General features: G+C 39.1%; 1 protein-coding gene across 1 annotated transcript in view; it reads right to left on the reverse strand.

Moving 5' to 3' along the window:
* The window catches only part of elavl2 (ELAV like neuron-specific RNA binding protein 2), a 146,957-nt gene extending 126,710 nt beyond the window's left edge, over nt 1-20,247 (reverse strand). Inside the window, exons 1-2 of the mRNA XM_018694101.2 lie at nt 20,119-20,247; nt 18,526-18,669 (exon numbers count right to left, since the gene is read on the reverse strand). The gene's annotated coding sequence lies outside the window, so the exon portion shown is untranslated. The remainder of the gene's footprint in view (nt 1-18,525; nt 18,670-20,118) is intronic.
* Nucleotides 20,248-23,563: the final 3,316 nt, after the last annotated feature.

Consider the following 23,563-nt stretch of genomic DNA (forward strand, 5'->3'; position numbering starts at 1 on the left):
CCGAGCCAGATTTATATGCTGTAGGTATATAACTGAACAACGTATAACCCACATGACAATAGTATAGTAAAAGTCAATGACCAAAGTCCTTCTGCTGACAAAGTGACTGTAATAGTATTGAAATAGCTCATTTGGGGGCACCCACAATGCTTAGGACTTAAGACCACAACCAGGGACTTTTGTTGGATCTCTCTCCCTAATTTCCTGTAAACAACAACAAATAGCTAATTTGAATAACCTGACTTCCCAGATTTTACCCAAGGGTAAAATGTGTAATCTTTAGCACTAGAGTGATAAACTGGCTTGGCTGATTTACTGGCTGATAGCAGCTTATTGCAAGTTTGTAGTACAGAAAAAGCAAAAGATATGTCAAAATGTTAATGTTATAATGTTCCACTTAGTACATATCTAGGTCGCAATTATTCAAGAAAACTAATTTAAGGGATTCTTATGAAATATGTATGGTGCATGTTTGTGCAAAAAATGAATATCAACTGACAGATTTTTTGTAACTCTCAAATATTAATATTGGTACAGACCTTAAAAATACATTGCTGGTTGGGCTCTAGTAATCTTGTTAAACTTTCAAATGGGACAGCCCATCATTTACTTCCATACTAAAGCAACACTGGGAGATGTTTTTCAAGATGCCTTGTCTGCTCTTTATTTTTGTTTTCATTCTTAAAAGTCTCATTTGCATTAACATATTGCAAAATCAATTAAATGCTTAAATTGCACGTAATGCTATTTCAATGATCCAGCACACACGGAGCTGTGGAAAACAGAGCAATGCATTTTTATTTGTTTAATGGTGCCTATTATAATGTACATTCAAAGAGCCCCAGTGCATTCCTGTATCCTGATACAGCAAGAATTGATGATGGTGCCTCCCAAACAATGCTGAGGCAAAAGGAAACACAGAAGTTCATTTTGTTTAGTGGGAAACCTGATTTCGCCTCAAGCCCTGCAACTATTTCTCTTTTAACAATGTGGCTCAACCACTTGAGAAAGCAAGGATTGTAATTTTGTAGCTGTGTCAAAGTGATAACATGGGGATTCTGGATTTACACTAGTTTCCTCAGTATGTCCAGTTTGTTGCCTTCTATTCTATTATGAGAAGGCCCAGGATAAGAGGTATGGCGTAGGGGGATATAGACTGCCAATCTAGCTGTCAGAGGCAATAAGGTCCAGATCTCATCTATAAGTACCAGTTGGCTAAAGGGGGGACTCTGCACTACCGATAAGGAATATTGTGAGCTTAATCCCCCAAATGGAGCTTCCTGTGGCCTCAGGAAGTCAGGAGGAGCAGTGCTCCAGCCAGTCTGCCCATACCCACTACTCTCTCCCTACAGTATCACTCTGCTGTAGCTTAAATTTTTATGAGGCATCCCTGCCAGTAAAAGCTGATAAAAAGTGATGTAAACTCAACGCTCCAAGAAAGATCCAGGTCTAATCACAATAAGGGATGGTGACTATTTTCAAAACAGTAATGATTTCCAATGTGTCTCAAAGAATCCTGTTAAAAAGCAACAGAAGCTGAGCTGGGCATCAGCGTTGTGGGAATAAAAAATGCCCTAAATATTTCACTACTTTTCATTGCCAACGACAAATTAATTTCCAAGGAATATATTTTTACGACGCAGATAATACTTTTTTTCTGATGACATTTAATCCTTTGTCACACTGCACTGTGAAAGTTTGGTCTAGACATACATAATATGGTCTTTAGAAGAACAGCAATTACATACAGCACATAGACCTTGTCTAAACTTAGAAGTTCCACTAATGGCATAAGATCACAGGTGTTCCAGAATTGTCACACAAAGCTTGTCACTAGGGCAGAATTCTACACAAGCACATTATGATCCCCTCTCTTGTCAACTTCCCCATTTGAACTGGGGAGGGTAAAGCCAGAGGAAGCTAGTACTGACACAACAACCACTAGGGGCTCATAAGCGTTATGACAAGGGCATGATCCCTCAATAGCATCCCACCCATGGACACTGTCAATTGTGTTTCAGATCAGCAACTGTGCTTAAGCAGAGAGCCATCATTGCCATCCAAAATAACCCATATCAACATTTTCTGATCTGGAGCTCCTTGGTGCAGGAAGACATTGTTTGTCAGTGCCTTCTAAGACTGTTATATATTACTGATAGAAAAACTAAAGCTATTAGTTTAAGGTCAGGTAACGCTCATAGTCATGGTTACAAGAACTCACTGTTAACAATTGTTTCTGGTGTCAAAGTCACCTGCTTTGTTGATAAAACCATCCACACTGTAAGGCAGATTTCTTTGAGAAGATGCGTAGAGAAAAATAGGCACAGATATTCTGTAGTCAATCAATTCTTCATGAAGGCACTATCGGTAGGCATTATCAGTACCGGGTCAAATACAGTTTGCCCACGCAACCAGAGAGATTGACGACGACACACAGAGAACTTAGAGAATATATATATATAGCCCATGAAGTCACACAAATAACATAAGATACATTGTTTTACACAAAGGTCATGTCCCATATTCGAACTGTAGTCATAAGACATATCATATGATAATCATCCTATAGCGCTAACATGACCTCTGGTCATCATGTATGCTTATTGAATTATCTATTGTCCAGAACATGGAAACTAATAAAAAAGTTCAACTGCCGGTCAGTTATAAAGTCATACTACCACACATTCAACACTTCTATTAGAATTTTGCAGCTCTAGGAAAAATAAACAACCAACCGTTTTTTATATCATTATCATTAGTTCAGCCTCAGCTAAAAAAAGTGATTCTTAACTTTTTATCATGTAACCTTTAAAACAAAACTATGTCCTCTTGTTATCACTTGTTACATGTTGCATTCATGATAAGTTCAACCAATAATGTATTTTTCCTCCTTGTTTTATTTAAATTAAAGGCCTAAAGAGGCAGAATTCTAGCAATTCAAAGTTTAAAAAAAAACAGAGATTAAAGGTAAGGCTGGAAGAAAAAAAACATTATTTTGTGTGACAGAACTTTTTCCCTGTCTGTCTCTGTCCCTATCCTGTTAATCATCTTGCAAAACTTCAAATATATCCCCCCCACCTTTAACAATGAAAAAGACATTGCAAGTTGGATGCGACTCTGAAATAGCCTTCAAATGTTAAAAGAATAAAAAAAACCTCATGGGTTGTAGCCTAATGTGTGTAATGGATTATTCATAGATAACTGAAGTTACTTGACAACAATTACGAACAATTAAATCTGTAATTGGCAGGCAATGGATAATCTGCCTGTTGTGGCACCCTGAAAACTCAACTCAATACTCTGTCTATAATCACGATTTACGTTAGATTAATAACTGCAGTAAGCGCACGCAAGGCTGAATACAATGCCAGACATTAAGGTGATACTTCATTATCTATTCATTAGTCATCATTAAGCATTATAGTATCTCACTTAAATACAGTGTTTGTGCCTTTTAGGCAGTATTATGAGCAAATATTGTACCAGTCCAACATTCCTCTTGGGTTTTGCTCCTTGGATTCAGCACACTGTGAAACACTTGGGGACTTGCAAACAACTATGACATTTTCACCCTGAGGGACTGCTTACATTAAATATTAGCACTGACAGGTGTAGATTTCTCATGCCAACAAATCATCTCTCGCACATCCTTGAGAGCTGGCGCTGTAGCCAAGAAGTCTACCTTAGTCATGTACAGGTCACTAGACCAGGTCCAATAAAGTCAATCAAGGGTAAGTCAGAACTGAGAAACCATACACAGACTAAAAGTCATCCCATCCCAAATGCACAAATAATGTATACTGAGTCCAAGAGAGATACAAGACTATGTATACCAACAGAAGTTATAAATGTAGAGAGGTTTGGGCATTAAATATCAGAAACTATAAGATATGTAATGTTCCACAGCACAAAACAACTGTAATACATCAACATGGCTTTGGGTTGTTGATCAGTACCAACAATTACTTCATCATATACTCCTAAATAGTGACAAAACTATATTATTATGGTCACTAAATGTCTCTGTTGGATCTCTGCTCTAATTAGCTAGCTTCTCTGTTCCATTGTTTAACTGTCACTTTTATTTTACTGCCCATCTTTACCGTACATAAAGCTGTGCCAGAGGCATGTCAATATTGTTTCCAATTCCTCAGTTGCCAACAAAGAATGATAAAAGTTATAAATTACTTAATGCATTCTGTAAATTGTTTATATCACTGTGCAGAAAATAAACAGAGGTGGAGGAGGCAGAGAAAAATAGATCTTTGAAGCACAGACAGGAGGAGGCTGAGACAATATCCCATGGTAAATGATGCAAAAGCCAAAACAGGTAAGATAAAATAGACATAAGAAAGACAGTACAGTAACAGTACAGTAACAGATATTCAACATTTTACTCCAATATCCAACTTAGTGGCCAATATATAATAAGTATTGATTATTTTGTCCTCAAAATATAATAATATATGAGCAAATGCCTTAAAATTACATGGGAGTTCAGTCCAATGCTATGCTTCACCTCCACATCAGCAATCACTATATAGTGTCACTGTCCTTGTCTTAGGATGGTGGACATTTCATTTCAGGGCCTATACGTTAAAAGTATGGAAAGTAAAACATGAAAGACGGATGGGAGGAGATCTCGACGGCAGACAGCAACACATCTACAGGTTTCCTGGCAGAGTAGCCTCAATCCAAACTACAAACATGTAATCGTCACAGCCCACTGGTTGAAGGACCCACTGTTTGAGAGCACAGAGGGCATTCAAGTAACAGTTTACCCAACAAACCAGCTATTATCATTAAAAGTATAGTTCTTTGAGAAGCAGATTTGACTGTTATCAGCACTGCAGGATGTTTTAGCAGAATGATTTGACACCCATTTTAAAGTGTATTCTCTGTCAGTATCAGTCCGCACTCATTGCATTACAACAACAGGTACTTATACAGGCATATTTGAATACACAATACACTATTTCTTGCTCTTTCTTATTAAGAGGGCTACTGAAATTTGGAGCAGACAGACAGAAAGAGGCAGTGAGATTATGGGTGTTTTAAAGACATCACTGATATATGTAAATCGATGCCTGCTTGCTCCTTTGTGTATCTGAAAGGACATGCAGGCTGTGGCTGTCTCTAGAAAGAAAGAGGTGGTGATCATTATGAATTCCTACACTGCCCCCTGTTGGTATTACTCAGCTGTGCACAGTGAAGGTCTGCATAGATAAATGGCACCAATTTATGCAGGAATTAAGTTTTTTTTTCCCCCCATGACACATTTTTAACAATGTTAAGTCTTTGACAGAATAACCTTGAACTGGTTAAGCGCTTATAGAAAATGGGTGAATGGATGAGGATTATTATATCATGGTTAAAAAAAAAAGTGCTACTACAAAAGTTGTACCTCTACAATGTAAATACTATTACTCAGGCCTTTAACTCAACTTTAAATCAAATATTAGATGTCTACTAATCTCTCACTTGAAAGCAACAATTTGTGTGCTCGTCATTTAGGGATTAATAGAAACAATCACAGGCTTGTTGGAAGTCTAAGACTCTTTCAAAGACATTGTGTAATGCTGACAACTCTGAAACTGCAGGCTAAAAAGAAAAGTGTATCTTGAGAGGTTGGGGAATTTTCATTTTATGTGGTCTATTGTTGCTTACTGCCTGAGCAGAGTGGATAAATCAAACCAATGGCCTGGGAAGCCTCCTGGTCAGCCGCAATGGGGGGAGAGAAAGGAGGGGATGGTAGGAGTGAAAGCCCACACATTGGAAAATGAACTGCTGTCTTTCAAACCAAAATCCCACATGATGGGAAAGCAGCGAAGTGGCACTGCACTGTGACAGCGCCTTGTTAGTGACTTTAGCTTAAGAACTACTACTGCATTTGGCTCCTTCTGAGAGGGAAGAGAGCTGGGAGAATGAATAAAAAGAGAAATAGGGTGGGGGAGCGCAGAGAGGAGTTATAGTCGAGGAGAGAAAAGAAGGGAAGGAGGAGAGAGAGGAGAGAGATATGGCCATGGATCACCGGTCCTCTCTAGTTCAAGGAAAGTTCATTGGAACTCTTGCACAGATTTATGTCATCTGTTTAGCTGTTCATTGGTCCCTGGGGTACATCTCTCTGCCTTTACAGTCTGTTCAACTTGACAAAAGGGCAGGAGGCTTATCAAATCTCCAGCAGCCAGGAACAGGTTTTCAGCCAAGTTACATATTTCAAATGAAATTCACAATATCAATTATGGATCTCTCCCCGGTATGGACAAAGCGGTTTCAGTTTCTCACTGGCAAATATAAGCATATGATAGTTTGGAGCTTCTGAAGGAAAAACAACCAGTAATTTGGCAGACAGTTATAGTGGTCTAATTACAAACAGTGCCTCTGTCAGTGAGTAAGTGGGCATACAGAATGGTATGAAAAACGGCTCCTTCTGTCTGTGTCCAGATGACTGAAAAGCAATGGGAATGAAAAGGAGAGTCATATGTAATTGCTGCGACAAATGCCAAAGTGGCAAATGGCTGTTGTCAAATGGAGACAGTTTTTAAAAATGTAAACAGGGAATTAGGCAGAGGACAGTCCACATACCCAACTCTCTTGTGAAAAGTGTCTGAAAGCTGTATATCTCAAATAGGTTTTATAGTTATCAAAAATCTGTAGGAAAATGGGCTAATATACACACATGCTCTGTTGCTGTACATGGAGGACATAACAACAAACAAGTGAAAAAGGACATCAGCTTCTAATTAATTTAATTGCAATTCTAAGGGCTGCTGCACAGGTGAATAATGTTTAGTTAAATGTCAATTAAGGCTATCTTTGAGCTTTACAAGGGCACTGAAAAACAAAATGTTTCTATGGGAGTTTTCAAGGAAACATAAGGCAGTTGAGTTTCAAAGAGTTAGAGTTAGATTAGTATGTGAGCTGTGTGAATAACTGCAATGTTAAATAAAGCAGCCATAGTAAGTATGTTAAAGAAGATGCGTAAACTCATTTTAGTGTCTTTTAGCTCACTGTTTTGATTTCCAACTTGCAACTTCACTTTACTACCAACTATTTCAACAGCAGTAGACTGTAGAAAAACAAACAAAAAACACACTGTATGCTACCTTCCCAGATATTTCCCTTAGGAGTTAGTGGAGACAAAAGAGAGGAAAAAACAAGTGAATATTGGACTTTCATTCATCAGGTGGACACTAAAACAACTCGAAATGAACCCTAATGTTGCTCTATGTCTGCTGGATATGTAAACAGGCCACTGTATGCTAACAAATTCACTATATCAGCTGTCCCAAAGTTGCCAAAATAATCAGTTATTGCAGGTTTAGAGGTGCATTAATATGTGGTTTGTGGTTATCATCAGCTTTGAGCTTTGCTGTTTTATGCTTTACATTGCTTCACTTTGCTACATTCATTCATTTTACAAGCATTAATTAACATCAATACCATATAGTAAATCTGTCAGATTTAGTCAAAAGGCTGTTTTTCCTGATGTAAAGGCTTTACAATTGCATCTGTGTTTGAAAGATGCTACACAAATAAATTTGCCTTGCCTTGCTTTCTCTGCTGGATCACTGCCATACTCTGTCTTTGCCCTGCACCCATTATCTCATCTGTTCTCTGACCACCACCCCCCACCCACCCACCCCAGTTGCACACAGCTCCCTCTTGAACAGCGCATCATTGGTTCAGTGAAAAACAGCACAGGCTCAAGTCAGAGTGAAGGTCAGACTGACTTTAAAACACTAGCTTAAGACCATAAACGCAGGGAACTGAAATTACTGCCACTGAATGTGTGCCATGTAATAGTATACTACTAACTTCTCTGTTGGTACACCTCACTTTCATCTATGATGGTCTGGTACTTTACAAGGCTTGTCCTTCTCTGTCTTCTGACGTGCAGTAGACACAAAACCTTGGAAGAGGAAGAGAAGAGAAGGAAGAGTGGAGACTGTCTTCTAGTCTCTATATCATATATGAGATCCCCTCTAGCAGTCAAAAATAAATTACTGCATATTTAATGCTCTTGTGGATTGAGATTATAACCATGATGGTGTGTATGTGTAAGATAAGAAAATATACATTATGGTCGGCTATATCTTTGCTTTGTAAACACTGCGACACATTTATTAAACAAAAGTTTAATAAATGTTGTGAGCTTCAGAATGTGTACTAATGAAGGATGTGGCATTTTAAAAATCACTTGTAGGTCATAACTCGGTGTAAAGAGCACAAAACCTATTCACTCCTGAACAATAAACAATATTCAATTAGTCTAGGTTATCCAGTTGCTTATTTCATAACACAACTTTTACACTTTGACAAAGGTCTGCTTTTCATATTTTTCATTTGCAAATGAAACTAAGATTCTCTGTGGTTTAATTTAGACTCGCCTTCTGTCAATCATTTCACACAATTAGCATCAGCTTGTTTCCCTCTCCTACTGGCAGCACCTCAGACTATCCTCTAACTACTCTATCTTTACTCTTTACTCTAAAAATTAAGACCAGGGAAAGAAAATATATCAGGATAAAAGATGAAAATAGAGTGATGTAAACTGGTGCAGGAAGGAAGGAAATAAGCCAACACTCCAATCACACAGGAATAATCCTTTATGGGAATTTGTGGAGCGCAGAGTGCAGTTCAGATTTCCGCCTCCTTCATCACTCAAAGAACTGGAGGTTTTTCTTTCCCAAGGGATGTTTCGACTTCCCACTGCACACAGTTCAACACTTGTACGACATTACAATTAAGATTGAAGCTGCTCTGAAGGCAAAGGGTGGCCTGATATTCATACAGTATATTGCCAGGTTCTTCCATGGTTCTTCCATTACTCCCCCCCCCCACACCTGCTGCATCTCAATATCTCATTACGGTATTCTCATATATACAACCTGGGGCCGTGTAAAATCACAAAGACAAACAGAGCTGATATGTTCCTGTATTGAAATACTCACAGTGTGACGGTTGAAGACAGATTACATTTCATTTCTATCACATCTATAACATTGGCGCTGTTGCCTCGAGTGTCTCAAGACATCCAAGAACACACACACATGAAATACAAATTGCATCTTAAAGAAAAATAAGAAACAGCCCTCAAACATATACCTCCTAGTTAAGTCAAATGCAAAATTAAAGCTTTTAAAATTAGCCTCCCTGTTTTATTATTCTGCTTCAACCATGCTTCAATGTGATTAAAATACACCAACTGCAGTAAAGGCTGGGATAATAAACCAAGAGGTTGTGTGCATGTATCATAATGCTTCATTTAGGCACTAATTCAAACTGAAAAACAATATAGGTGACATGATTTGCTCACGCTTGTTTTCAGCAATGGCTTTGCTCGGAGCTGAGAACCTCTTAATTCGAGGAGCTGGGACACTTCACATATTTCAAACAAAAACAACATTATACTGTTCACAAAACCTAAATACAAAGCAGGCGGACTAAAACGCTTTCCTTTCTCTAGACACCAATTTATCAAAAGCTTCTCAGCTGGAAATGATGTATTTCAGCGGAAAGCAACAGAAAATGGTATTTAATTTGTCCATCAGTTCTGTTGTCACATTTGGAGAAAAAAAAAATCATGAAAGTTCAGTTTACTTGTAGTTCAAGTAGAGGTACTTAAAAATAGCTCATTATGATATGCAATGTGTTTTTTCCCTTTGTGTTTTCACTATTTATATGTAAGTGTTAACTTTTCCATCCCTCAGAAATAACTGATGTGATCAGAATACTTATTTCTAACTGCAGTATTTTATCATATAGCCATACTCAACAATAATAATAATGAATAGTGAATTTTTGGGGGGTGAGATTGTCATCTAAGGTTTATTGTGTCTATGCTTGTATGCTAAGCATCCCAAATGTTAGCACAGAAATCAATTGTAACATTGGGAATAGAAAATAGAAATAATTTTCTGATCATACATGAGCATCTGCTATCTGTTTACCAGAGTTTCACACTCAGGTCTGGAGATGACAACAGATTAAACTCCATAACAATTAAGTAAACTTCATTTGCTGATGAAGACCATGAGATGTAACTGAAAGCCTTGCAAAAAGTTAGTTAGTGGACCTAGAGCTAAGATTATTTTTTTCCAATGGTTATAATAATTTGTTCCTTGCTAAGAGCATCTATGCCTCCATATAAATGAGACACAAGATACCCAGTGTTATGCAAACACAGACCAGTCAGTATTAATGTGTGTTGTTTGTAGACTTCTGTACTAAAATTTGGAGGAAAAAAACCAGGAAGACAGAAACCAGAAAATCAGCTCTGTCAGCCCTGTGCAGTGCAGCTCTGTCAGTAACTGCCTCTGCTGTTGATAGTCGCACAAAGTTTGGTGTTGTCGCATGGATCTCTTTACAGTTTACACACATTTTAGCCACCGGCTCCTTTTGGCCAATTATTGTGAAAGAATGTATCAATTCTTCTTATATCAGTTATACTGTGATTCTCAGACTGGTACTTTGTTAATATGGTGCAGGTTTTGCCATAATACTGAGAAAAAAAGTTGCACCTTCCATAAACATGTCTATTTATCCTGAAATCAACTGAAAGCCTTCGTCTCTACACATATGATCTCTATTTATCTTATTGTCTGGCTGCACCAGTGATGCTTTGGGTGTGTCTTATTAAAGCAAGTGGATATTTTTGCATAGGTGCATTTTGTATTCGTAATTAGATGACTTTGTGGAGATCTGTTTTTACTTTCTGTTGATCCGTGTCAAAAAAGCCACAATAAATCTACTTTGATTCAATGCTGCAAGACAATCACAGATGAAAACTTTAAAGTTAGCTCAAAATACAAGTTGCTGAGGAACACAATTCTAACGTTGAATGAATCTGACTCACAAAGCATATCAGGTCAGCAGAAAGAAAAAAGTAAAGTACAAGTGGGACAGATTTTTGACAGGAAAAAAAGGTTATGATCATCAAGCAAACATGTCAGTCAAAATCCAAACTATGACGAATCTTAGATTTGTTGTGCCTAAACCTGAGGCACTAACTCATGAGAAATGTGGCACATATGACAGGAAAAAGATTGAGGACCACTGCACTAGGCAATGTCAGCACAGCACATCAAACCAGCAACCTTTCAGCCACCAGGCAGCCACCTTCTAAGCAAAGTTACTAGCTTGCTTACTATTCTGTTTGGGTTGCCTCCGTGCCTCTCTTTATTGCACAATTCATGGCTGCCCATAAAGGCCATTACAGAGCAGTTTAAAGTGACAAAGCATGTGATGTGAACAAGAAGCGGGGAGGCCATTATCACTGTCTAGAGCCAAGCTGTGGTGCCAGGTCCAGCTGGTACCCGTAACCCCCCTGGCAGTGCCCCCATGGCGACTGAGCGTCCACAGAGTAACACATGGGTCTTGCGACTGTCCTGGAACACCGCTGAACGTCATCAGGATTTAATGAGGTGACAGTGCATTGTATCAAAAGCTAGCAGGGGGTCTACCGCTGCCTTCCACTCTCGCCTCATTAAAACCCTTTTAATGGGCTCTGAGGAGGGCAAACCTCCTATAACTGGCTTAACGCTTGTTCAGGTTGTCAGGGAAAATTATTTTTGTTTAAGGACGAACTTGCCATTCAGCACTGAAATATTGATTCAAGTAAACTTCAAGGGAGTTGCTAGTTGGCACTAGGCGTATAATGGCACAGTGTCTATGGAGCTGATGGCTTTCAGAGACTCAAAGGCACAAGAAAGAACTAGACTCTAAATTTAGCAAGTTAGGCAAGAAGTAACCCTGAAAGTGGCTAGAAAAAAATGTACAGATAATTACCTATTGACGCTCCTTTACCACCAGTCTGCACAGTCGTGTCTAAGTGCAGCCATGTAGTCGAGTTTAAACAAAGAACAAAAGGTTAAAGTGAACACTAGCAATCATTTTGGAGATTGTGTGACATTTACAGGCAGGGTTTGCTGACAAACTGATGGCATTTCGCCACACTAACAGCACAGTATGTTTGCAAACAGACAAGGTCAATCAAAGTATAATCTATATTCTACAACCATACGCTTAAAGAACGTCCTCCAGCAGCAGTCTCTCATGTTTTCGTTCGTCATGCGCATGGCACTTTTCCAGTTAATGCCTCAAAAGCAAGCCTTGAGCCAGTCAAGATAAATATGCACTCTGTTCAATGTGACAGTTTATGGAAATCAAACAGTCACAGGCATTAGAGCCCTAGATGTAGTGTTTTGGACAACTAATTAGATCATTAACCACATTAAAACAACTCTGCATCTCAGAAAAGGCCAAGCAATTCTGTTCTATAGTATAAAACACAATCTGTTTAGTTGTTTGCGTGTCATGGTAACATGGCAACAGGAAATGGTCTTAGAAAATTAAAAACAAGGCCAAATGACATGTTAATTACTATGACAGTAATTGTGTATTTAGTCAGTTAATGAGTGCAGATGCTTAAAGTAGATAATAGGCCAATATGTCCTCAGGGTACTGTGATTAAAATAAAATGAGCTCTCTTTTCGATTTAGGCATGGACCCTCTCCTTATCAAGCTTTATGACACAACTACAGTGGTGATGGTGATCTATCACATTATGTTCAACACTGTAAAAAGAAATTAAAATATGTTTCCAAGAATGTTGAGGAACAGAAACCTGTAGACACCATCACATATAGGTATGAAAAGATAACTTTCAAAGTACTACACATCAGTCTCCACTAGTACTGTCTTTTAAAGGCGTTTTGGACACTTGTAGCACTGTGGAGCAATGCTTTTATGAGTGGGTCCTCATTTTGTTTACCATTGACGCCCTAAAGGACGCACAGTGATATGATACACATTCCCTCCTTGGCTTCACGCTAATCAAGAAACAATAAGAAACAAATGATGCACCAACCAAGGCAAGGAAGAGGATGAGCGCAAGCTAGCAAACATGAATGTCTATGACTACATGACTTTTAAAAATCAGCTCTGGAAGAGATAAGGAGAGAAATATGCACACAAAGCCTTTTGTTGACAAGCACTAAATGTAAACATAACATTAGTTTGTTCACGAGAAAACTCCAAGAGTGCAGCTTTAAGGTTCATACATGTTATGTATGCTGTGACAGCTTTCTTACATTACATGCTGCACATTCAGTTTCGGTCAACACTTAATTCAGCCCTGTTTCCTAGAAATTATGTTCACAAAAACTGCTGTCAAAGACATACATCTATACATGCAGCTAAGCACCAAATACACAGTCTGTAAACATTTTATTGATACATTCAGTATCAGCATATTTCTGACTCGCCAAAGACATAAATTAACAACATGTCCTCATTGTGTTAATAGAAAACATAATCCAGTCGCAATTATGTTTCCTTCAAAACCTATTTGTTGCTGCAAATTAGTTGTATATAGACATAATATCTAGGGGACAGAGCTGCATAATTAAATGAATGAAGGGGAAACAAGTCAAATAAAGTAGTTAGTTGTATTACTGTTGTATTTCCCAACTTTCTAAATGAAATGCATTAGTGTCACAGATGGATGTATGAGCTCTGGGAAAATGGAGGCTGGACTATCAGTTGACCTCTGGACAGTTCTTCTAGATAATGCTGACAATGCAAAGACTTTGATGGGATTTTGCTGCCATTACAATTTCTGTCACTCTAAATTAAAAAAAAAGTCCAAGAGGATGACCTCCATACTGGTGATTCTGGTGACAGTGAAGGACACTTCAACCACTGCAGCTAATCTTAAAAAATATGTAATGCATGGATCGTTTTTCCACTGACTGCCAGACTCTGTAGTGGGGACTGACATTCAAACAGCCTTGTCAAAAAGTCTGGAAACAAAGTTTAGAGATTTTTTTTTTTTTTAACAAATGCACATTTATCATGTGGTGTGCTCAGTGAAATTGAGAGACAAACCTGAAAACCCTGAATGATTTTCGCATAGAGGCACTTTCTGTGATGTGAGGGGAAGCTATAACTCTTCAAAACAGCAGTTATCCCCGGCAATCTATAAACATACATCATCTGGTAACAACACATTCATCACAGAATGGCAAGAAAAGAGCTGAGGAAGGGGAGGTTTGCGTAATACCTCTGATTAAATCTCGGGAAAGCGGCGCAAAAGTTACATTCTCAAGCAAAATCATTTGTTCTTGGCAAATTAGTGTGGGCAGGTGCTATTATTCTCGCATGAACTCTTTGGCTTTGGGAAAGAAATTCATCTTTTCAGAAATAGGAGAGAGCAAATCACTGTGAAGTTATTCAATCACTACCTAGTGATTCAAGTAAAATTACCTTTTTGCTTTGTATGCAACTACTGGGCTTCAGTGTGGATGGCATTTAGAACAATGATAGCGACTGTCAAAAAGAAGTCGTCCTGGTTCACAGCACGCAGGGACTGAAGAAATAAGAAACTTACTGGACTCACTGTAACTGCACAATTTCACTTTAAAGCTTCATTTACTCCTTAGATGAATAACCTATTGCTCCCCTTGCAAGGGCAAAATGCCACTGCCTAAGCCTCGTCCTTTAAACTTGTCAAATTTCCTCCAACAACACCTCAACGTGTTTAACTGACCCTTTCTTGCAAAACCGCTACTGAATGCTGCTGCAATATGAATAAATAAGCAAACATACACTCATCTTGTGCCCCCTCACACAGCGTACAGTTCTGAACTCAATTTCACACTCGACTGCCTTCTCAGACAATTTAGACAGGCTGATGCCAACAGCAGAAAGTGAAGAGACAATGCATTTATTTATCGACTTTTTGGCAGAAGGGGGGGATTTGTCAGACTGCGTGTGTGTGTGCATGTGTGTGTGTGTGTCAGAAAGGAGTGAGTGTATGCCTGTGCATGTGTGGATGCGCCCATGCACCTATATATGACAGAGACACATTGGAGGGAAGCAAGAGAAATGTGATTCAGCCCTGAAGAGACACAGAGAGAGCGCGCGAGAGAGGAAGAGTGAGACAACGGGCATATCCAGGGGAATTGTTTTCTTAGTCACTCATCCGGTGTTTGTCCCAGAGCTCCAGCAATGTGTCTGAGGAGGACATGAAACGCTCCACGTCCACAGAGAGAGACAAACTCCACCGTGAGAATGCTGACAAATAAGAATGACTGCGATGGAGTTTAAATACAAGTAGGCCAGCTGTCGCAACAACTCAACGTAAACAATGAACAAAAATGTATGTTCCCTTATATGTTTTATGCACCATATACACTACAGTCAGTATGTTAGTCCAGCCTGTCTATACACTGCACAACAGCACTCTACTTTCCTTTATGTCCTTGATGTCATCTGATGATGTCATCCTGGTTATCCTGACAGTCTGAGATTTTACATTTTTTACCAGAAAGCCTGTGTTACAAAGTTGGGGCATAGAGTTTTAACAACATGAGCATTTCAGTGGCAGGAAGGGTGTAATGAAAGATGCTTTCCAGTTGCATTATGGGAGATGTAGGATGAGTATCCTTTACTAGGGACTAAAAAGTCATGGCCTCTGTTGCTTCTATTTTGTACACAATTAAAAGAAAAGAAAAAAAAACACTGCTTAATTGCTGGAGTGCCCCCTCTAACCATGAAAAATAATCCCACAGTGCGCCCCCATGGAATAAAAGTTCAGTATTATTAAAACAAAAAGAGAAGCTTATAAGAAAGTGGGAAAATTCTTTTTGTTCTGTTTAAAAGTCATAAGACTATTACTTGACTGCATTCTCACCCTGTCAGTCTGTTTGTGTGCGGGTTCTTGAAAAAGCAGCCCAGGCTCCGCTTAAAACAGATCTTTAAGTCTTTACTTGGTATCAGTTGCACACACTTTGCAAAGTGACGTCAAGGACAAAACCTTTAAGCTGGCAGGGGGAAAGTAAAGTGCCTTGCCAAAGAAGAATTTCTGCCTGGAAATTATTCCAAGCACAGTCGTGTATAAAATATCCAAGTGCTCCTGAAGTAGAACCGGGGGTTCAGGTCCACTGAGCAGTTCCTTATCACAAAGACTTTGGGTAATTGACTCAGACATATCAAATAAACCTTCTACAAAACTCACAAGTAAGCAGGTATGACATTCTAATGGGCTTCTTCATTAAGTTTTCAGGCAGGGGGTAATGTGTTTGAAATTAATGTGACATTTTCAACTCCAAAGAGCTTCAGTCTTTAGTTATTTCTCCGCGCCTAATACTCGCTGTGGATGTAATTTATGCACAGCTGTGATCTAATACAAAGCTGTGTTTTCAACATCTAACATTGAGAAACACGCACACATGCGCGCATATCAGCGCTGGGAAAGAGCAACAGAGTGCCGGTGGGGTTAGAAACAGGTATCTGATTTGAGCAGAGGTTTCTCACTGCAAGAGGAATCACCAGGTCAAACAGCATCAGACTGTGGCTGGTGCTTCCTACAAAACACTGTGCAAGGAATTGCACAAAGATATTTTAATTTGTATGAGGATTTCAAACTATTTTCTACAAAATATGCAGCAACTGTAAAGAAGGATCATTCTCCAGTGTCTCAGGCTAAATTTTAAAAATAGTCACAGAGGTGTAAGCTTTCATGATTAAAATACTCTACTGTATATTTGAATGGGTGATGCTCCAAAGACCTGTATGAAGGGTGCTACAAGTTCTAAAAGAGCACTATTCACACCACTGTGTCCCTGTGTGTTCATCTTTTTGTGAGGAGTTACTTATACTGTCAGTTGAGGTACAATACATTCAATAAAAATTACAAAAGTGAAAGCAATGAAAATGGAACATACTGGAGGACTGGAGGAAACTGGTTTAAAAAAGCCAGCAAAAGACTTTGCAAAGAAGATGAATGTTGTCTCCCTTTCCCTGCAATATGAAGGGTTAGTCTTCCCCATTTGAGTTTTATCCAACACTCTGCGCTATTATCATCATTTCCCACTAAGCAGAAGCTTCCCAGATACTCCCCAGAGAGCGGCATTGAGCTGTACTAGCGCCTTTGCCATGTTACCATGGAAACATTCCCATGGCATAGCCCATTACAGAAACAGACACTTACACATCACTTCGGTAAAGCTTTCGGGGGAAGATTTCAACCCCAGTGTAAAAACATTGCAGTTGTCTTTTGCTCAAACTTTAAACCTGAATCTTACATCACCTGTGCATGGATATGTGGGGCACAGCTTTGTTTTGGGTTCCTGTGCCTCATTTAATTCTGTCCAGATAGCTTTCATTAAAAGATAATGTTAGTGGGGGGGGAGAGGGCATTTTAGGAAGAAGCAAATGCTGCTGGCCAAAACCTCTAAAGAAAATTCATAAAAGGGATCCTAAACTGTTAAAAACAATTAGACCATGTTCTGCTTTTAATAGAGAATAAGAGTGCTTCATTTAATAAAATGTACTACTGTAATTACCTCTCCTGAACTTAAACTGCTGACTCATTTCATTAAGCATAAATTGAAAATAACAAACAACCCCCTAGCAGCCCCTCGCCTCAGCATCTGTGTCCTCCATCACCTAAATGAGGACCTTGATGAGGTTAAGTACAACAGTAGCCCCTGCCCCGACTGTTTCGCATATTCAGCTGTTGGGAGCCATTATTCTGGAGGCCTGCTTGGTTTTGATTAAGTCACGTTTTATTATGCCATCTCTGCACCCGTGTAATGAGTCTGGCGTGGAGGATGATAAAGCTTTTGGTAAAAACATCCAACATGGTTGTTATGACTTCTCAGCTACGTAAAATAAATAAAGAAACAGGCTTTGGTGAATGCCTGAGTCTAACTCTCAGTGGCAGGATGTTGTTTGTTTACCTCCAGGGGGAACGGAGAAAACAGAGATAGGGGTGGGCATCTTTTTGGACCCCTTGACTGCAAATACCAAACCTGCTCTGATCAGACCATGCACTGCATCACAGTTTTGCATGTCTTAAGCCACAGTCATCACTCACATCCCACTGATTTGCTATTTTATGACATATCATTACTCCAGTGACTAATGAGTCACCTAGGAATGGGCTGAGGTGGGGTTATCAATATTGAGGAGCACTATAAATAGGTGGACCTTTGCAGTGAATACAGGATGAACTCATGATGGATCTTTTGGTTCCAGGGATGTTGATTTTTTGAAGTGACTCATCACGTCCATATGACCTTTAATTGCGCATAGTGATAGTCAGTTTCATCTTTGGAGGAAAAAATGGTGTGAAAGCTCAATTGTGAAATCTTAAGGGGGCTGCATTGCCTGCTGCTGATTAGTTTGGGATGGACCAGATTAAACCGAATGGCAGGGGAATGTTGATTCATGTTGGAGTCACTTCGAACTCACCTTGATTAATTCCAGAGAAATCGTTATTAGTGTGCTGAACTATTTAGCCCCTGACAAACAAATAGTTCATTTCCCGAGCTCATAACCATGCACACAGCACAAATTCATTTGACGATGACATTTTTGCTCATCAACATTGCACCAAATGGCTGTGTTCTCATTTGTAATGAATACATATGCCAACATCATTTTCTACTGAATTATTTGCAGAGAGCATCAACAAATGAATGACAATGTGCAGTCACACTTTGTGCAAAAACTTACCGCCTCGAGCAGGCTGTGCAGAGTCCTGAGGAGTTTGGAGCTGGTCCACGGACTTGAGGTGCCTGGACACGGAGATAAACAGCCACCTCTTCTCCTCCCAGCACGCCGACTCCATTTACCAGCAGGCCCCCGTAACACCTGTTCCTGCTGAGGTACATATCAGAAATGACATTTTAACATCTGTCCTAGAATCCCTCATTGAATCTGTGCTTGCTTTAACATTGGTAACATGATGACCTCCCTCTCAAAGACAAAACTTGAGAGGTTCATTAATTAAGTGAGCAAAATAGCCATCATTATCCAAGTACAAAAAAATTCTAGTCACAATAAAGGGCACACTGATTACACAGGAATTATCACATCACAAGAGAGGTAAGATAAATTGCAACAAAAATGACTTTTTAATCATTTTGAATATTGTTTAATTACTGGATCATGGTCAAAAAATGTGCACACACCATTTAGAAATTTTGCACATTAGTGCTATATCTGTTATTTGACAGTATATAGAAGTACATAAAATGTTTTAACTGATGTTTTCCTTTTGGTCTTGTATGTGTGTTAAAGTTGGAAGATGTTTGATACATAGCACTGTTGTGTAAGCGTCTCGAGATAACTTCTGTTGTGAATTGGCGCTATATAAATAAAATTTGACTTGACTTGACTTGACTAATCTCATCTAGGATTGGACAAATGTAACGAAACATAAAAACTAAATTAAGACAAAACAGTTTACAGTACAGGATAGCAGTAAAGTACTATAGTATATTATAGTATACAGTCATATAAGTATACACTTCAGGCAAGATTGGTCCACATTTCTATTAACATTAGCCTCCATATTGAAACAATTGTACAGTATATTGTCACATTTTGTACAATAGCTTGTATTTTTTATTCATCCTTCATGAGTATAATTCACTTCCATGTCAGCAAACATTTTCCCAGCATTAAAGACAGGCTTTTCCCTTGAAAACTTTAAGATTAAAAGGGGGATCTTAAATCAGACTCTATCCATAATGAATCTGCAAACAGAGAGCCAATAAAAAGAAGAAACTTGAGAACCCAGCCATAGCTGGTCGTAGTGCACTGTGTTTCCTAGTGGCGGGCCGTGCATTTCACACCTGGTGTCCTACCTGAATTAACCCACCTCCTAATATCATCATTATGATGTCACGGCTATAGAAACCATCAATAATATACAGACACGCAGTGTAACAGGACTTTGCATCACAGACAGGCATGTCATGTAGTCAGAGTAAATGCCATTACTAAAACAATGCTATAAAAAACTAATTACCACAATTCAATAGGTCGCCAAACAATGCAGCAACACCTGTGCCATACACATCCCCACCAGAAGCATCAATATTACCTAATAAAATGACAAAGACGTACATAACATACTGTACTTACCGATACTGCTAATTATTTGTAGACAAATTTAAGAAATGCTTCTGTCGAGCGGACACTGTCAGCCCTGAAGCGAATTAAAACTTGTGCGAGAAGTAAGACTGGGCAGACTCGACTTTCAGCGTTAGCCTCCATAGCGATAGAAAAGGACTTACTGTTGGAACTAAGAAAATGACTTACTGTTGGAACAGAGTCACGGAACTCTTCTTCTCCTTCAGCCATTGTGGGTCGAAAAAAAACAGCTATTAGAGCCGTGCTAACATGTTTTAGCTTGCGCTGATAGCTATATACGCGGTTTGCTAGCTCTAAACCAGTACGCTCTCATGACGTCAACATGACGACGTCATGGTATGGCCGTTGGTCTCACCAGTCTGATTGGTTAAACAGTGTACGATGCAACAGTTTCGTCGCCATTTATTTTAAATTACAGGGGCATGCACTGTTGATTCTGCACTCTTTATATTCTGCAGACCTTAAGGCAGATTTCTTTTACCCTGGCGACACATTGCTGAAATCTGATTGGATAAAAGCTCTAATATAAACAGACTGTATTGGAAGCGGCGCAACCAAGGGGATAAAGAGAATAGACTATTGGGAACAATTTAATACATATTGTATTGATGAAAAAAAACATATATAAAAATATAATTTAGTGTTTGTGATAGTATTTAGGCCAGCAGAGAAGGCCTTGGTGGCCAGACAGCCCACCACTGGTGTTTTCAATATAGGGTTCAACCCAATACAGTAAATATGTAGTGCCACAAGACTTCTAAAATAATATGAGCAGCTGGAAGAAACACTTATTTTGCTGAGTTCATTGTGAATACCTTCCCCTGATTTGAAATATTAAAATCTACAGATAGCAACACTTGAAATCACTTGATTCACTCCATTATGACCGTGTTGTCTGATTATTTGCACATCAAAATGCCATTTAAGTTGCAAAAGTACTGTTTCTGTATAACCCCTCACAATCAGAGCGAGAGATAAGCAATCAGTTTGGGGGAGCGTAAAGCAGACAGTGGCTGGTTAATTGGCTGTCAAGAAGTGGAACTGAAATAGCACTCCATTCATATGATGTGATGAAGAAGAGGAGAGTATGGATGTTGGGACTTGAAGTGGCAGTGTGGGGGTAAAGCTTTTGTGTGGCGCACTTTCTCGGCTGTATGACTCATGCCTATTGTATAACAGTTTGAACGACTTAGACAACAACTTCATATGTCTGACTTGTTATCTTCCACAACTTCAGAACGTATGGGAACCTGAAGGCTGTTGAGTTCTACGGAAGATCAGAAAAGTTAAAAGCTATAAATCAAGAGTGATAAATGACACTTGCCCTACTTGTTACTTTGAACCATAAAAGAAGGAATAACTGGCATTGGTGCTACCAACACAAACCTAAAGAAACATATAAATATCATGCTCAAAACCAGCTCCAGACTTAAAATGAAATGAAAAAACAAGGAGTTAAGACTCATTTTGACTATGCTACTGGGTTTTCCCTGGAGAGTTACATGCTGCAATGTAGTTAAAAACACACGACAAGGCCATTAAACTAAGGCAAGGAACGTAAAACCCTGATGGTAAAACACACAGAAACTCACCAAGCTATATACTTCTCTCTTGACATTTCTTTTGACAATTACTTATGTAATACAATTGCTTGCCAGCTGGTGGTGGGAAGCGATTTGACAGTTTTATCACAACTTTGACAAAAGTAATTTACTTGGCTCAGTCCTTTTGTGCTTCTGTGGGAAATAAATCATCCAAATAAAAAATAAATAAATGGCACCCCACCAGGATTTGACAGTTCAATGTCTTCCAACCCCAGCGCAAATGGTGTCGTCTTCACCTAGCATCATAAAAGTGCGAGTTACCAGGGCTGTGTGTTGTGATCCATCATCCGTCTGGGGTACACTTTGGTGGTCCATTGCTGTTCATAGGACAGCTGGGACTATAACAATGCAGCTGTTTAAAGCTTAGCTTCACAGAAAGTGTGATTAGTTTAAAGAAACTGGAACTAGAAAGGTTTTAGAGTTTATCCCTCTACACTTCTAAGTCTACAGTACACTGAGGTTTGTTAATAATGTATATTTTAGGGATGTTAGTTGTTGTGAAATACTGTGTTTTCACAGATTCAAACACAGATGGCTGAACAATAGTTATTTATAATTTCAGTAATATTTCTTTGAGTTTTATTTCCACTGGGAGAGGAGGCGTTTTTTTTTTCTTTAAATAATGCCTCTTCTATTAGACGTGAAATCTCTTTTTTGATTTATTACATTAAAAATGAGCTTCAGAATGTTTTGCGCCATTGACATAGAGAGAGGGATATATTCTGAGGCTCACATAATTATCTTGGGTGCTATCACCCTTAATTCTCAAAGGAGTGCTAAATCTGCGTGCTATTATAGATTATGGTTGCAGTCTGCATTCTCATTTCAGTGGGAACCACTCATGTTTACTGATTGAAGATTAACTGTAGATTCCACGACCATTTAAAATCCACACAGCATTGCAGATTTACTGAAGCTACTCTATTAGTTGTAAAATATATTTACTTCAGGCCATCAACCACAGTATTTCTGTGAGAAAGCACTGATACCCTCAGGATTGAGCTTGTTGATCATGTTGCAGTTGCTGTCGCGGTGGGAGTTGGCTTTGATGTAATATTGTGATATTTCATTTGATTATGCTGATTTGATTGTGCGAGGTCATCCATCCCGCCTGATGTCTCTCGATATCCTTCAAAAGCATTTTGCTTTATTGGCTTGCCGGTCTACCCGCCAGAATTTCAATGGTTGTTTGATGGTATTAATGCACCATTTGAATGCAGACCCCGAAGTTGTGGGGGAGAAACCCATGCAGAGTGAGCATGCATGGAATCTGAAAGTCAGATGTCAGAGGAGTCAGTGGAGGGGAGGAATTTTCTCCAAATGCGGATACTACACTGGAGTGGAATATCAAATGTTCAAACCTCTCTCACGGATTGCGGAGTGTGACTAAAAAAAAGGGAGCTCTTCTCTTTCAAATAGCACCAAACTCACAATAACCCACTCCACATTTTTCAAAAAGGGTGCTGCCAAGCTTATACCTCTTTGAGAAAAAGCCAAGCATTTACGAACGCAAAAGGAGTGAATGGTGAACAGATGTGCTGCACACCTGTGATGAGGTTACAACAATTGTCATTCGTTTCCATTCAGTGACAGAGGATTCAACAGGGAACAGAAGGATCCATTATTCCAAGACCAATATGCCTAGACTGAGCCACTTTTCAAATGATATACCACAACTAGTCCAGAAAATCAAAAACATCCAGGCCAGAAAGGAACACAGATTCATGAACAAGCTATATTCTCGTTAGAGTAATCTCTATATTTAAATAAGTAACACATTTATAAGCTTCGTCAATCTTTAAGATGGCAATCAGGATTATTGCCATTACAATGATAATTAAAGCTGCGAGCAGCGTTGAACGGGCCCTCGCACCCGGCGCCCGTCGGGGAGCGCGACCGCGGGACCCCGGCAACCGCGGGGTCAACGCAGGTCGCAGGGCACACGCTGGCGTAACAGTTCACACTTCCGAGATGTAAAAATTTTAAATAAAAGCTTTTATGCTAATTAT

Source organism: Lates calcarifer, linkage group LG14 (genome assembly GCF_001640805.2).
Source record: "Lates calcarifer isolate ASB-BC8 linkage group LG14, TLL_Latcal_v3, whole genome shotgun sequence".
In the NCBI taxonomy this organism is placed as follows: Eukaryota; Metazoa; Chordata; class Actinopteri; family Centropomidae; genus Lates; species Lates calcarifer.